Source organism: Hyperolius riggenbachi, chromosome 4 (assembly GCF_040937935.1).
Source record: "Hyperolius riggenbachi isolate aHypRig1 chromosome 4, aHypRig1.pri, whole genome shotgun sequence".
Taxonomy (NCBI): Eukaryota; Metazoa; Chordata; class Amphibia; order Anura; family Hyperoliidae; genus Hyperolius; species Hyperolius riggenbachi.
The window spans coordinates 210,473,962-210,490,340 of NC_090649.1; the positions used below are offsets into that span (position 1 = coordinate 210,473,962).

The 16,379-nt window shown below is 42.4% G+C and overlaps 1 protein-coding gene across 4 annotated transcripts in view; it reads left to right on the forward strand.

Moving 5' to 3' along the window:
- Window positions 1-16,379, forward strand: part of CLCN2 (chloride voltage-gated channel 2) — a 270,689-nt gene that overhangs the window by 194,493 nt on the left and 59,817 nt on the right. The window lies entirely within an intron of this gene.

Here is a 16,379-nt window from a genome sequence, read left to right on the forward strand (position 1 = left end):
TTTTTCACACAAGGCCATGTAGATTTGGAGGTTTTTTTCTCACTAAATAATAAAGACCATCATTTAAAACTGCATTTTGTGTTCAATTAGGTTATCTTTGACTAATAGTTAATAGTTTTTCATGAGCAGAAACATTTAAGTGTGACAAACATGCAAAAGAATAAGAAATCAGGAAGGGGGCAAATAGTTTTTCACACCACTGTATACTGTACATGAATACATTTATATATTGCGAGCAATGGAGAAATAATGTATCTCTGCTCTAAAACATCAAACCTATCAGAGTTTCAGTGGTGCAGGACCCATAGTCACAACTGTACCTGCTGATGCTCTCTTCCTCTGTCGTTTACCGTCATCTGTGTGAATGCCACATTTTCATTCCTATTTTTACTGTTGTTTGAGGTTGCTTCCAGGGTTGATTACCATCAATTTCCTGTGTACCCCTGTGGGGTGAAAAACTATGAGAAAAACCATGATCACCACTAAAAGCAGACAAAGATGCTTAATGTTCTCTTTCTTCTGGATGCACTCCTGATTGTAGCATGCGCAGTACATAAAAATCTCTACTGTGCATGCGCTTGACGCTCCCGGCGATGGGAGCACAATAGTGGGTGCACACAGCCGGGGCTCCACGGACAGCTGCACGGGGCTGCTGGAAGCCCCAGGTAAGTTAAACTGCCTTTTTTTCATTTACTTTAGGTTCCGAGATGAAAAACTAACTATAACAAGTAACTTGTCTATATATCTTATCTAAAGTTGAGATAGTTTACACAGCAAATCTAGCTGCAAACAGCTTCAACAGTTTATGATGATGTATTTCTGTGATACAATGAGAGCGGCCATGTTCTGTTTGTCATCACTACACAGGTAATCTGCAACTGCATCTCCAACCCTCAGCCTGTGAAAAATTCACTCCCCTTCCCCCTCTGCCTCTGAAATCTCTGGCTAGTAACCTCCTCCTCTTCCTGCCCAGACTGAGATCCCATAAGCCTTTGCTACATGGGTCTGATTGCCTTGGCGTTTTGGAGAAGCTGTGGGCGAGGCTTGTTTAGTTTATAGGGAATTAAAACAAAAAAAAGTATTTGTCTTGAGGAATGCCTTATAAACTATATGTAAGGAACACAATTATGCAATGAATAAAAGTTCATCTCGGATCCACTTTAAGAATAAAGTATGTCTCTGATCACATAAATTGAACACTACTGATTTCTGTGTGCCCAATAGCCTACTATCTTCTATCTACTAGCTTCTCATACTCTGACATTTTGATTATTTGACTACTACTTGACTGCTGTGCTTACCTTTGCCCTTTGAAGAAAACATCAGGGTCAGAGCATTGTAGCCTAATTAGACAGCATGTATTCTCCGTTCAACATAAAAAGGCAGCATTTATCCGCCTAACAACATAAAAAGGCAGCATTTATCCGCCTAACAACATAAAAAGGCAGCATTTATCCGCCTAACAACATAAAAAGGCTGCATTTATCCGCCTAACAACATAAACAGGCATCATTTATCCACAAAACTACATAAATAGGCAGCATATCTTTCAAAACAACATAAATAGGCAGAGTGTTCCCTTAAAAACATAAGCAGCATACTTTCCCTTGAACAACATAATTGGACAAAGTGTTCCCAGACATAATTCGGTAGTGTGACCCCAAACTTAACCAGGCAGTGCACCCACTAATATAATGAAGCAGTGTGTCTATCTAAAATATTTTGGTAATGAATATAATTACGCAGTGTATCCCTCCCAAAACACAACTAGGCTGTGTTCTCAAACTTAATTAGGGAGCCTCAAATACATATATTGAGTATTTTCTTCATATCCCTACCACCTGAACCCATTTAAATCTGACTCAAATCAACAATTTACCATGCCTTTTACAATAATTCACATTACATTCTAATATCAAACAGTGAGAGAAACAGCTTGAGATAAAGGGATATTACCTCTGCTTTTTTTTTTTTAATTTTTTATTCTACAGCTTAAAGGACAACAAAGTGACACAAATATGGAGACTGCCATATGTATTTCCTGTTAAACAATACCAGTTGTCTGGCAGCCCTGCTGATCTATTTGGCGGCAGTAGTGTCTGAATATCACCAACAACAAGTATGCAGCTAATATTGTCAGATCTGATAATAATGTCAGTAACACCTGATCTGCATATGTCTGTTTTGGGTGTATGACTGAGGGTAGGAACACACTAGGCAGAATCGCATATGCGTTTCCACTATGGGCTGTGGAAAACGCATAAGCGATTCTGCCTAGTGTGTTACTACCCTAAAAGTATTAGAGGCAGAGGATCAACAGGATAGCCAGGCAACTGGTATGGCTTAAAGAGAAACTCCGACCAAGAATTGAACTTTATCCCAATCAGTAGCTGATACCCCCCTTTTAGAGAAATCTATTCCTTTTCACAAACAGACCATCAGGCGGCGCTGTATGGCTGATATTGTGGTGAAACCCCTCCCACAAGGAAATTCTGAGTAAGTACTCAGTTTTCTGTCTGTGAACCCTGTTGCATTGTGGGAAATAGCTGTTTACAGCTGTTTCCAACTGCCAAAACAGCAAGCAGCAACTACATCACTTGCCAGCAGTAAAAATGTCACCGTGTGATAAATGTCAGAATATAAATCCGGGATTTAAGAGATTTTACAATGGGCAAACACTGACTAAATCATTTATACATAATTATTGTAAAAATGAAGCTCTTTTTTTTTATTACATTATTTTCACTGGAGTTCTTCTTTAAAAAGAAATAAATATTGCAGCCTCCATTTTAAATGTTACAATTTTTATGATGGTGATACTTTAAGCAGTTCCCCACTCATATGCCTGGTAGCCAGTATGCCACCCAAATATAATAATGATTAGGTAAAAGGTCCCCCCTTATATCCCTGGTACCTCGTGTACCCAGTGTACCCTCAAAATATAATAATTATAATAATCAGGTAAAGGAACCCCTTTATCCATGGTGGCTATTGTGCCCCCAAAAGGTAATAATCACATAAAGGGCTCCCCTGTATAAACTATCACAAGCGAGTTGGATGGTAAGTGCTCCTTACTAAGCAGCAGCTGGATACTAATGGCTGCAGCAAGAGCCTCCCTGGAAACCACCAACAGCACACACCATACAAATCTGCAGGATCCCTGGTGGCCAGCGGTGCGCAACCTGTCAATTAAAAAGACATCACATATCTCTCCACCTTGCTTGTGCCTTTAAGCTTCCCATATGCTGGGACTACACTTGGTGACATATCACTTTTCATATCCCTGGTCAGTCAGAACAGACTGTGTGTGTGTGTAAGGATCATACAGTAAGGATCACATCCTGTGCTGCTTCCCGTTTCCTGTCTTATATTCACTGGATAAAACTATAAAAATGTATACAAGACATGATAAATAAATAGATCACCATGCATTTAGGCTAGGCATATACTATCCGTTACCTGGTCTGCCAGCTACCTTGCACCAGAAGATATTAGAAATGACATCCCTGCAGCCTCTAGCTTTGTACTGCTGGATGCACTACAAAGCTGTGTCAGTCATGATGCTGCAGCTGCTAGCTTTACACTGCCTGATGCAACACAGAGCTATACAAATGTTGCTCACGTATCTGTCGCAGACATGGCTCCCCACCATCCTACCAGCATTAGGCAGCAAAGAATGGGCATGTCTAACCAATATTCACACAATATTTTCATTGTTCTATTGATCACAAATGCCACAGTTTTTAAACGTATTGATTAGATTTGATGTTTATATTGTATAAAGCATCTAATTTATTAAAAATATTGGGTAGTTTATGCCTTACAGAGATGGATTAAGATAAGATTGAATGTGGCCCTAGGCAAGCTTGTAGATTTGGATCCCCCTTGGGAATCTGAGGTGGAGAGGGTTAAAGAGGACCTGAACTCTTGCAGAGGACAGAAGGAAAACATAGAGAAATGCCCCTGTATGAATTAAAAAGTTTAATCTATCTAATGTCCTCTCATTTGTGTCTAACCATGGCAGAGATGGCAGATAAGCTGATTTGAAAGCACAGGCTGTTAACAATATGTCTGCTACCATGAATCAGGAAGTAGAAACAGTGCAGATTTATTTTAGGATGTGTATCAGCTGTAACAAAGAAATGTTTTTTGTCTATAGGTTATTATGCTGTTTTGTATCTTTTAGAGAGAGAGAGGGTGTTCTGAGTTAAGGTCCGCTTGGCCCCTTGACACTCACTAAGCCCCAGGCACCTGCTTAGGTCGCTTGGTAATGATCCTGCTCTGAATTGCCTAAGCTGAATTTGTAATGTACAGTACTGCATAACCGCAAGCATTTAGCAAGTTGCAGGCCCAGGCTGAGATGAATGCACCCCTATATATTAGGGTAAACAAATGAAGTAAAAGTTTACATCCAGAATCACTTCAAATTAGCCTGCCCATTCAGTACTGGCCAAATAAACGTGCGTTGATGTGACTGGTGTTCCATCACTTTATGCTTTACCAGGATACAATAGCAAGCTGTGGTTTTTCAGATATCTTAGGTTCACAATTGTGTAACTGTTACATAACCCTTTTTATGTGTCCGCCACCATAAACCCTCCAAGGGTCATTAAGGCATGCTTTAGGTAATGTTCTGTCACATCTGTGCTTGACATTATCTTCTTGGCAAAGCACTCAGAAATCCCCACAAACGCTTACAATTCTCATATGCCAAGAACTCCTACACGAATGTCCACCGTACCCAAATTGGCATCTCAACAATGACCATTGTGTTATATCAGAACATCTGTCACGGTGGTGCACAAGTAAAAATGATCAGTTTTACCCTAGCATTTCTTAAAAAATGTGTCCCTGCAGTGTACATATAATTTTCCTAATGTGGCTGCTAAAGGATTAATGCACTACAATGTACCTGCAGACTAAAAGTTTCTACATAACTTGTTCCAGACACTAAAAGGGTTATCTCTGCCTTTGATCTCCTCTGAGGGAGGGTGTTTACACTACAGATGCACAACAAAGTCAAGAAGTGAGTTTTGTTCTGTCAACTGTCACAGCACTTCAATGTAGATAAAAACAAGCGTTCTCCTGGCACTATCTTTAGGGCACACTGCCCAGTCAATGTTGCCAACTCCAAACGGGCAGGAGTGTGGTCAACCTGTTTGTTTTAATTGTTAGAGAAAGCTACAATGTACAATGGCTACATGGGGCTTGATTCACAAAGCGGTGCTAACTGTTAGCACGCCTGTGAAAACCCCCTTAGCACGTCTAAACTAGCTTTTCGCGCGCAAAACTTTATGCGCGTAAAACTTTACACGCACACTGCACAGAGCGCAGGGCGCTGCACGCAAAGTGCCCATTAAAGCCTATGGGACTTAGCGCGCGCACAGGACTTTGCGCGCGTAAAACTTTGCACGCAACACTTTGCGTGCAATCTCATTGAGAAATCCGGTGCTAACCTACTTAGCACCCTGGTTAACACGTCTAAAGAGTTTAGACGTGCTAAGTAGGTTAGCACTGCTTTGTGAATCAAGCCCATTGTGTACAATGGCTGCTAACATTTACACTAGGAAGAGTAGCTATAGAAAGTTGATAATGGGGAAAAAAAATCATAATTCTCTAGAATCCGTATAACATGTGCAAATAAAAGGCAAGTGTGGAATAGTCTTTATGATTGGAAGTCACCCATAGCTTTTGGCTTCTGGTAGGGCAGTCCAGTAAAAAAAATGTAGGCCAGTAAAAAACTGCCTTTTGTTTCCAAATTCGTTAGGATTTCCTCACATGTGGTAGAAGTTTGGTAATATACTGAAAAATGTTGCTTAAATTCACTAAGCCCTGCTCAGTAAGTCTTACAAGCTGTGGAGCAGGTCAGACAGGAAGCTGTGATTGTTCCCACAAGTGGTGTGCATGAGCTGTTTATTTTTCTGTCCTGTGCATCCACACATCCCTTTAGATGGGCATACATGCTAACTAGAGAGAGCTCTTCTGTGTACCTGTATGTACAGTGGGATGCAAAAGTTTGGGCAACTTTGTTAATCGTCATGATTTTCCTGTATAAATCGTTGGTTGTTACAATAAAAAATATCAGTTAAATATATCATATAGGAGGCACACACAGTGATATTTGAGAAGTGAAATTAAGTTTATTGGATTTACAGAAAGTGTGCAATACATGTTTAAATAAAATTAGGCAGGTGCATACATTTGGGCACTGTTGTCATTTTAGTGGTTCCAAAACCTTTAGAACTAATTATTGAAACTCAAATTGGCTTGGTAAGCTCAGTGACCCCTGACCTACATACGCAGGTGAATCCAGTTATGAGAAAGAGTATTTAAGGGGGTCAATTGTAAGTTTCTCTCCTGTTTTAATTCTGAAGAGTACCAACATTGAGGTCTCAAAACAACTCTCAAATGACCTAAAGACAAAGATTGTTCACCATCAGGGTTTAAGAGAAGGATACAGAAAGCTGTCTTAGAGATTTCAGCTGTCTGTTTCCACAGTTAGGAACATATTGAGGAAATGGAAGACCACAGGCTCAGTTCAAGTTATGGCTCGAAGTGGCAAACTAAGAAAAATCTCAGATCGACAGAAGCGACAAATGGTGAGAACAGCCAGAGTCAACCCACAGACCAGCACCAAAGACCTACAACATCATCTTGCTGCAGATGGAGTCACTGTGCATAGTTCAACCATTCGGCGCACTTTACACAAGGAGATGCTGTATGCCAGAGTGATGCAGAAGAAGCCCACAGCACAGAGTTGCTTGAGGTATGCTAAAGCACATTTGGACAAGCCAGCTTCATTTTGGAATAAGGTGCTGTGGACTGATGAGTTATTTGGGCATCACAAGGGGTGTTATGGAAAAAGAACACATCATTTCAAGAAAAACACCTGCTATCTACAGAAAAATATGGTGGTGATTCCATCATGCTGTGGGGCTGTGTGGCCAGTGCAGGGACTGGGAATCTTGTCAAAGTTGAGGGATGCATAGATTCTACTCAGTATCAGCAGATTCTGGAGAACATTGTCCAGGAATCGGTGACAAAGCTGAAGCTGCACCATGGCTGGATCATTCAACAAGACAACGACCCTAAACACTGCTCAAAATCCACTAAGGCATTCATGCAGAAGAACAAGTAGAACATTCTGGAATGGCCATCTCAGTCCCCAGACCTAAATGTAATTGAAAATCTGTGATGTGAGTTAAAGAGCTGTCCATGCTCGGAAGCCATCAAACCTAAATTAATTAGAGATGTTTTGTAAAGAGGAATGGTCCAAAATACCTTCAACTAGAATCCAGACTCTCATTGGATCCTACAGGAAGTGTTTAGAGGCTGTAATTTCTGCAAAAGGACGATCTGCTAAATATTGATCTCATTTCTTTTTTGTGGTGCCCACATTTATGCACCTGTCTAATTTTGTTTAAACGCTTATTACACACTTTCTGTAAATCCAATAAACTTCATTTCACTTCTCAAACATCACTGTGTGTGTCTCCTATATGATATATTTAACCGGCATTTTTTATCGTAACAACCAACGATTTATACAGGAAAATCCTGACAATTAACAAGGTTGCCCAAACTTTCACATCCCACTGTAGATATCCACATCTAAAGGGATACAGAAAAGTCTTTTTAACTGTCTCTTTTTCCTGCTCAGTCATTCTCAATCCCACTCCGCCAGTGCATTGGATCAAATGGAGTGAGAAGCAGGGCTGTGTGGCTATCTCTACTGTCTGTCTGCTACATCTGTCAACTTCACTGCATGGAGATTTGTAAGTTAGGCCCAGTGCACACCGGGCGGATCCGCCGGCCGAATCCGCCTGAAAATCCGCGTGGTTTGAGGTTTTTAGCAAGCCGCAAACGTGCCTCTTGCTGCACGTTTCCGGTTTGCTTAAAACCTCAAACCGCCGGTGTGCACCAGCACATAGAGATACATTAGCCATGCGGATGCGGCCGGTGAACACCCAGCGGATCGCATCAAGATCCGCCCGTTGTGCCCTGGGACTAAACTCACTCATCCGCACCCAAAACCGCTAGCGTTTTGTCAATCTGCTAGCGGTTTTGGTGTGCACTCTGCCTTACTGACTGGTCAGAGCTGGAGATAAGTACCGAACACTTTTACTTAATTTACCGAATGCTTTAATCTTTGTAGATTTACATTTTTTGACATTCCTTGAGGTTTTTGCTGCACAAGTTGGTAATTTACCTCACTAGTTGGTAATTTTCTTTCCAGTGCAGTAATAGGTTTAGGGAATTGGTATTTGGCAAGATGATCAGTAAGGCCTAGTGCACACCGAGCGTTTTTTGGAGCGATCCGCTGGCCGCATCCGCCTGGAAAAACGCTTGGCTTAAGTATTGCAATGGGATGGTGCACACCGGCGGTTTGAGGTTTTTGCCAAGCCGCAAACGCGCCTCCTGCTGCGCGTTTGCGGATTTCGGAAGCGTTTCGTCCTCAATGTAAAGTATAGGAAAAGCGGTTTGCCAGGCATTTTTGTTACAGAAGCTGTTCAGTAACAGTTTTTACTGTAACAATATGTGTAATCTGCTACACAAAAACGCACCCAAAACCGCTAGGTATGTTTAGAAAACCTCTCTAAACATACCTAGAATCGCTCTGAAATCAGCTCCCAAAACCGCTAGCGTATTGCGGATCTCCTAGCGGTTTTGGTGTGCACTGGGCCTAAAATCAGCTGTTTTCTTTATTACTGAATGTGGTAATGCTTAGTGAATTGAAGCCCATATCTGTAAAAGTGTTCCTGCCTTTAGACACACTGTACTGGTACTGTGTGGTACAATCAACAATATGTTAAAATGGGGTGGGGCAGGGTGCTGTTTAGGGCCCTGTTAGTGACAGGGGATTCGGTGGTGATAAGTACAAATATAGCCCTAAGTGTCTCATTGCCATCTTTTAATAATTGAAAGGAATTGCAATTCTTGCTTCCAGCATGTGTGCAAAAAGCAAAACTTTAATAGGAAGGGAAGAGAACAGAACTTGTTTTTTCCTCTCTCCTTCCACCCTCCTTCCATCAACACCCTCCCTCCTTCACCACCTTCCCCTCTGTACTAATAAAATATTAACTCTAACAAGGTACATTAATTAGGATGTTTCCAAAACAATTTCATCCTCCTTTCCACTCTTACACACATTTCACAGCATTTTTTGTCAGTGTTTTAATGATTTCAAAGGGTGTGTGCCCATGTAAAAAAGCTCAGAGGTATCTTTTTTGTTTGCAACAGATCTAAGCTGGCATGTACGGGCCCGTTTCCACTATCGCGAATCCGCATGCGGGCAACGCATGCGGATCCGCACAGTCAGTAGAAGTGGATGGGACTGTTTCCACTTGTGCGTTTCCCCGCACGTTTTTCTGTGCAGAAAAAATCTGCAGGGTAGGGGCCTCAGAATTCGCCTGCGTGTGGAATGCAGGCGAATCGCACACAATGTATTTAATAGGGAAATCGCATGCGTTTTCCCCATGCGTTTTTTGCCGCGATTTCGCATGCGATTTCGCATAGGTACCCATGTTAATTCACACAGGCAGTGACATGGTTAAAATCGCATACAGCCTTACCTATGCGAAATCGCATGCGAAATCGCGGCAAAAAACGCATGCGGAATCGCACCCGCATGCGATTTGCCTGCGGTGATTCGCCGGCGATTTCGTAACGCTACAGTGGAAACGGGCCCTATGCTCAGAAGGGTTAGATAAAACTGTGACTAAATTCTGTTTTACTCAACATGTACCTGCTCTGCTGCTAAAGCTGCAAATCTGAGCAAGATTAGTTGCAGTTTTGCACTGTGAATGTGTTCGTCACAGAAAGCAGTAATAGCCTGCTTCTGAATGTAATGCCCTTTTACTTGCCTTTTATTTTAAAAGGTACAGCATTGTTTCTGTGCTTCTAAGGGCAGTTAAGTCAGAGGTTTGTATACCAGCAGCCCTGGATATGTACTTATATGCACTTATATGCACTTACTATTCACAGGAGTGTGAATACCAGCAGCTGTAGATGTGCAGTTTGGGCACAGGTGTCTGTATACCAGAACCCCTGGATATGTAGTTTGGGCACAGGAATGTGTATGCCAGCAGCCCTGGATATGTAGTTTGAGCACAGGTGTCTGTATACCAGCTGCCCTGGATATGTAGTTAGGGCACAGGTGTCTGTATACAAGCAGCCCTGGATATGTAGTTTGGGCACAGGAGTGTGTATGTTAGCTGCCCTGGATATGTAGTTTGGGCACAGGTGTCTGTATACAAGCAGCCCTGGATATGTAGTTTGGGCACAGGAGTGTGAATGCCAGCAGCCCTGGATATGTAGTTTGGGCACAGGAGTGTGTATACCAGCAGCTCTGGATATGTAGTTTGGGCACAGGAGTGTGTATACCAGCAGCCCTGGATATGTAGTTTGGGCACAGGGGTGTGTATACCTGCAGCCCTGGATATGTAGTTTGGGCACAGGGGGTGTATACCAGCAGCCCTGGATATGTAGTTTGGGCACAGGAGTGTTTATACCAGCAGCCCTGGATATGTAGTTTGGGCACAGGAGTGTTTTACCAGCACCCCTGGATATATAGTTTGGGCACAGGAGTGTTTTACCAGCACCCCTGGATATGTAGTTTGGGCACAGGAGTGTATATACCGGCTGCCCTGGATATGTAGTTTGGGCACAGGAGTGTTTATACCAGCTGCCCTGGATATGTAGTTTGGGCACAGGGGTGTGTATACCTGCAGCCCTGGATATGTAGTTTGGGCACAGGGTTGTGTATACCAGCTACCCTGGATATGTAGTTTGGGCACAGGGGGTGTATACCAGCATCCCTGGATATGTAGTTTGGGCACAGGAGTGTTTATACCAGCATCCCTGGATATGTAGTTTGGGCACAGGAGTGTTTATACCAGCTTCCCTGGATATGTAGTTTGGGCACAGAAGTGTATATACCAGCTTCCCTGGATATGTAGTTTGGGCACAGAAGTGTATATACCAGCTTCCCTGGATATGTAGTTTGAGTACAGGAGTGTGTATTCCAGCACCCCTGGATATGTAGTTTGGGCACAGGAGTGTGTATACCAGCTGCCCTGGATATGTAGTTTGGGCACAGGAGTGTTTATGCCAGCTGCCCTGGATATGTAGTTTGGGCACAGGAGTGTTTTTATACCAGCTGCCCTAGATATGCTGTATATGTAGTTTGGGCACAGAAGTGTTTATACCAGCTTCCCTGGATATGTAGTTTGGGCACAGGAATGTGTATACTAGCTGCCCAGGGTATGCAGTTTGGGCTTAGGAGTATATAGCTTTGTCTCTGGATACCATTTTTTTTACATGTTTGGGATGTGCTAATAAGGTATGTATACATGGAAAAATAACTGGATTCTCTAGTGGGACCTTGTACATCAGTGTGCGTACGTCTTTAAACTACTGAAGCCAAAAAATAACACACAGCTAGCACACTGCTATTTTATAACAAGGTATAGCAGTGCCAGCATCCATATTAATCTCACTACATATGTCTTCATTACTTATACTTTGAGTTCTGTACAGCATGTGATGTTTCCATGTCCTAAACCATCATGCACCCACATTAATGGTCATATGAAGATTGAGTATTCCAATACAATAATATACAATACAATACAATAACATTTCTATAGCGCTTTTCTCCCATAGGACTCAAAGCGCTTAGGCTCCCTCAGATTTAGGATGAAGTATTCACACAACAAAAGTTATATTTCTGCAAATGCCAAACTGAACAGGTTGGTTTTCAGTCTGGATTTAAACACGTCCAGGGATGGAGCTGTCCTGATCTGTTGAGGTAAGGAGTTCCAAAACGTAGGGGCAGCATGACAGAAGGCTCTGGGACCAAAAGTTTCCAAGTGGACTCTGGGTATGACTAGATTATTAGAACCTGTTGATCTGAGAATGCGGGGATTGCTACGCAGCTGCAACATATCTTTCATGTATCTAGGGCCTAAATTATTCAGGGATTTAAATGTCAGTAGGCCGATCTTGAATAGGACCCTCCATTCTATAGGTAGCCAGTGAAGGGAGTGCAGGACTGGCGTTATGTGGCAGTGACGGGGTTGGTTGGTTAGCAGTCTGGCAGCAGTATTCTGTATCAGCTGTAGTCGGTACAAGACCTTTTTTGGAAGGCCAGTGTAGAGAGCATTGCAGTAGTCCAGTCGGGATATGATGAAGGCGTGGACTAAGGTTGGCAGATCTTCTGGGGGTATGAGGTGCTTGATTTTTGCAATGTTCTTCAGGTGAAAATAGGATGATTTCACCACAGCAGAGATTTGAATTCTGAAGTTTAAATCCCAATCAATTAGAACTCCCAGGCTACGCACATGATCAGAGCTGCGCAGATCTGTGCCTCCTATTCCCAGTGGTGAAGACTGCAAGTTAAGTTGTTTTGTTATCATGCTCTGCCCTCCTATCAGAAGGACTTCAGTTTTGTCTGCATTTAGTTTCAGCCAGTTGTCATTCATCCATTGCTGTAGTTCACGTAAGCAGGCGTTTATAGTTAGAGTTGGGTCTGTCACACCAGGCTTGAAGGAAAGATATAGTTGGGTGTCGTCTGCATAGCAGTGGTATGCCATGCCATGTTTTTGGATTAGTTTTCCCAGCGGTAACATGTAAATCGTGAAAAGCAGGGGAGAGAGGATTGAGCCCTGGGGCACCCCATACTTAAGTGATACAGGGGTGGACAGGAATGGCCCCATAGACACTTTGTGGGTTCTGCCACTCAAGAAGGATTGGAACCACTGAAGAACTATGCCATCAATGCCGCAGTATTCCTGTAGCCTGTTTATCAAGATGTCATGGTCAACTGTATCAAAGGCTGCAGAAAGGTTTAGCAGTATGAGGATGGAGCACTCTCCTCTGTCTCTTGCCATGAGCAGGTGGTTGCATATTTGGATGAGGGCAGTTTCAGTGCTGTGGTGTTTCCTGAAGCCAGACTGGAATGGGTCATAACTGTTGTTTTGTAGGATTTTGGCTTCTAGCTGGAGGTAAACAGCTTTTTCAATTAGCTTGCCCAGAAAGGGGAAGTTAGAGACAGGTCTGTAGCTGGTCATTGCATCTGGGTCCAGGGAGGGTTTTTTGAGGAGAGGCCTGATGATTGCTTCCTTCAGTAAAGCAGGAAATATCCCTGATTTTAAGGAACAGTTAACAATTTTTAGGAATACCGGTACGAACAGGTCGGGGCAGTTCAACATGAACTGTGTTGGGCCAGGATCTAGGTCACAGGTAGTTAGGCGGACGTGAAGGAGGATGCTTGATGTGACTTCTTCATCAATTTCTTTGAAGTTTGACCAAGGTGATACATTGTCTCTGCTAATTGTTTAATAAAGGGTCAGTCAGGAGTGAAGGACTCTGGGTGGCTTTGGGTCACCACTGACGTAAGACCTACAGGGACTGAACTGATTCTGCTCATTTCACCTGCAGAGGGCAGAATAATGAGCAAGTAACTTCACTAATTCAAAGGATTTACCATGCAGTGTTTGGGTTTGCATTAAGCAGTTGTTCCTTATGTTAGCCAGACCTACTCTGGTGGTTTAGGTATTTTGATATGCTTAAAGTGTACCTGTAGGGAAAAATAGTGCCCAAGGCAGATACCCAGCTTAGATACTTCCCCTGGAGCTCGCTGTTCCAGCCCTGGGACCCCAGGGCTTCTCAAAAAGGTTTGTGTGGCCTGTGCTTTAATCCATGAAAAAGCAGTGCAGTAGCAGTAGCACAAAGCCGTACCTGCACAGCTTTTCTGCCATGCATGGGTTCGTCAGTGCGCCTGCGCAGTGCAGCCGTGCTCATTCACTGACTGGTGCAAGGCCATGAGCTTTCAAAGGGTCCCTAGCTGTGGCAGTAGTCTGGAGGAGGGTGTGAGAAACCTCAACAGAAGATGACATGAAGCAACCACAGCTGCAAGTGTGACGTCAGGGGCAATTCAACCTAAGGGTGGCCATACATTAGATAATTTATTTTTATTATTCCATTAGATCGAATATAAAGATTTTTCCAGCATGTCCGATCTGAATTTTCTCAAAAAAACTGGATAATCGTTCGAATTTCTTGATCGAAAAAAAAATATTTTCAACTTTCATTCGATTTGATCATTTATATCGAATAAACGGGATAATCGACCGTTTTTATTGTACCATGTATAATCGACCGTTTTTATTGTACCATGTATGGCCACCATAAGGAGGAGGTTTGCAGGTTGTCGTATTGATTGATGTGCTCAGTGGAAAAGTGTGCATAATATGCTCACATAGGGGCAGAAAGCGCGTGTGCTCTGAACCAAGCAACACCTGTATTGTATATATATGATCAAAAGACTCCTGCAAATGCACCGACAAAGCTTATGCACTCCCCAGCCCACATACACAGGTGCTGAGAACTGCATGCAATAGAAACATCAGTTCCGCATAAAAGCAACCCGTGTTAGCAGGGACACCTCGTGCTGGCTTCTCTCATGGTCCCCACCCCAATCTCTCTCTCTCTCTCTCTCTCTCTCTCTCTCTCTCTCTCTCTCTCGTTGGTGGTTTTGTGAGGTGTGTTTGCATATTGATAGTGCTGACACTTAATTTACTTGGTTCAGAGCACTTGTGCTGTCTCTCCATATGTGATGTGATAATACAATGGTGTTTTTTTTTCTAGCAGGTCACTTCCAAGTCACATGGCATACTTGTTCCTTGCCCTGTGCCCAGCACCCACTGTGACTCCTCTGCACCTGCTTTATGCTGATGGAATAGATGGAAAATAGTTTTCATACCGATTGGATGATGAAAATACATTTTTGCATATTGATAGTGACAGGACCTGCTTCCACTTCTGGAGCCATTGTGATACATGCTATTGTGATACATTAGTCTGAGGCACCGCTGCTTTCATAGTGTTACCTGTGTTTTTGACTCCTTTTTGTCAGAAACTAGCAACATTCCTGATCTTCAACAAATAAGCTTTACTTGTTTAAACAAATGATCACTGAACCAAATGTAATTTCCTGACAGTAGCAAGTATTTAATTGGCTCGAGTGTGTTGATGTGTTCAGTGTCCCTTTTTTCAGTTCATTACATGCTATTCTTCTCCTTTTGGCCTAGATTTCTCAGCCGCGCTTCTAGGTCTAGGACTATGTGTTTCTGCTGCCTTTTGGTCATACTGACCCCAGTCCTGTGAGCCGTGTTCATTTGAATTGGATATTGTCTAGCATATTAAACTCTCATTGCATTCTCCTCTCTGGCAGCAGTAGGCAGACATGGAAGAACGTAGCAGAGGCTCATTATATATTTCCGCACTATAAATAAAGAACTATTACTTACACTGCTGTGAGGCAAATCTGCTTAGTGGTGCGTGTCTATTTTATTTTTTCTTTGGCATCATAGTTATACTTACTGCCTCAGATATGAGGTAAAACAATGAGTTGTGTTTTTACTTATTTATTAACCAAAACTTTATTGAACAGTAGTTGTTATATACGTTCTGATTTGTATGTAATATAATTCTGTTTCATGTACATATGTAAAGGTATATCTCTGTGTATGAACAGTTTGTATTAGGGCCGGATCCCACTTGCAAGGAAAATGTGCCAATTTCCATAGCGCAGCAAAATGTACCAATTTCCATAGCGCGGCAAAACTGCGCAAACTCATCCAATGCAGACCTATGGATCTGCTTACACTTGTACTAAAAATGGATCAGTTTTCCGCGACACAAAGTCCTGACCTGATGCATTTTTCTGGACCAGCAGATGCATTTCCCATAGAGACCGAAACGCATCCACCCGGACTGTCGCAAGTGGGAATTGGCCATTATTGGGGAGTGACCACTGTCAAGGCAAATGCACATAAACGCTATTGTTTTTAAATTGGGGTCTTTGAAAACAAGGACTGAGTCAGAATCTGTCCAGTGGGAGCAGTGTTAGAATTTCTGGCAAATATTTCTTGCCATCTGCATCTCTGTTGGAAAGATTGTCAATACCTATGCATGTACAACCTTATTGCCTTTTTGTACAATACATTTTTTCTTGGTTAAAAAAAAAAAAAAGGTTATCCTTATTGCCTGTTCTGATCACATCCTGGGGATGATGATAAATTGAAGTGTTTTACATAATGTCTTCACATTTGCCATCATAAAATGAAATGTTAAGAGATAATTCATTCTTGTTAAATTCCCTGACCTGTATCAGTGTATTTCACTTGTTTGTAAGCTTTGTAAAAGCAAGCAGCAGCAATGGAGAACAAGAGGCTGTTGCTTTTAGCAAACAGACCTTTGCTACTCTTTCATGTAGGATGATTAAAGCTGATATCTGATTGGTTGCCAAAAAAAACACCTCCTAATTATTCTACAATATGTTTAGTAGGCCCCATTGTTTGTAATGATCAGTTTTG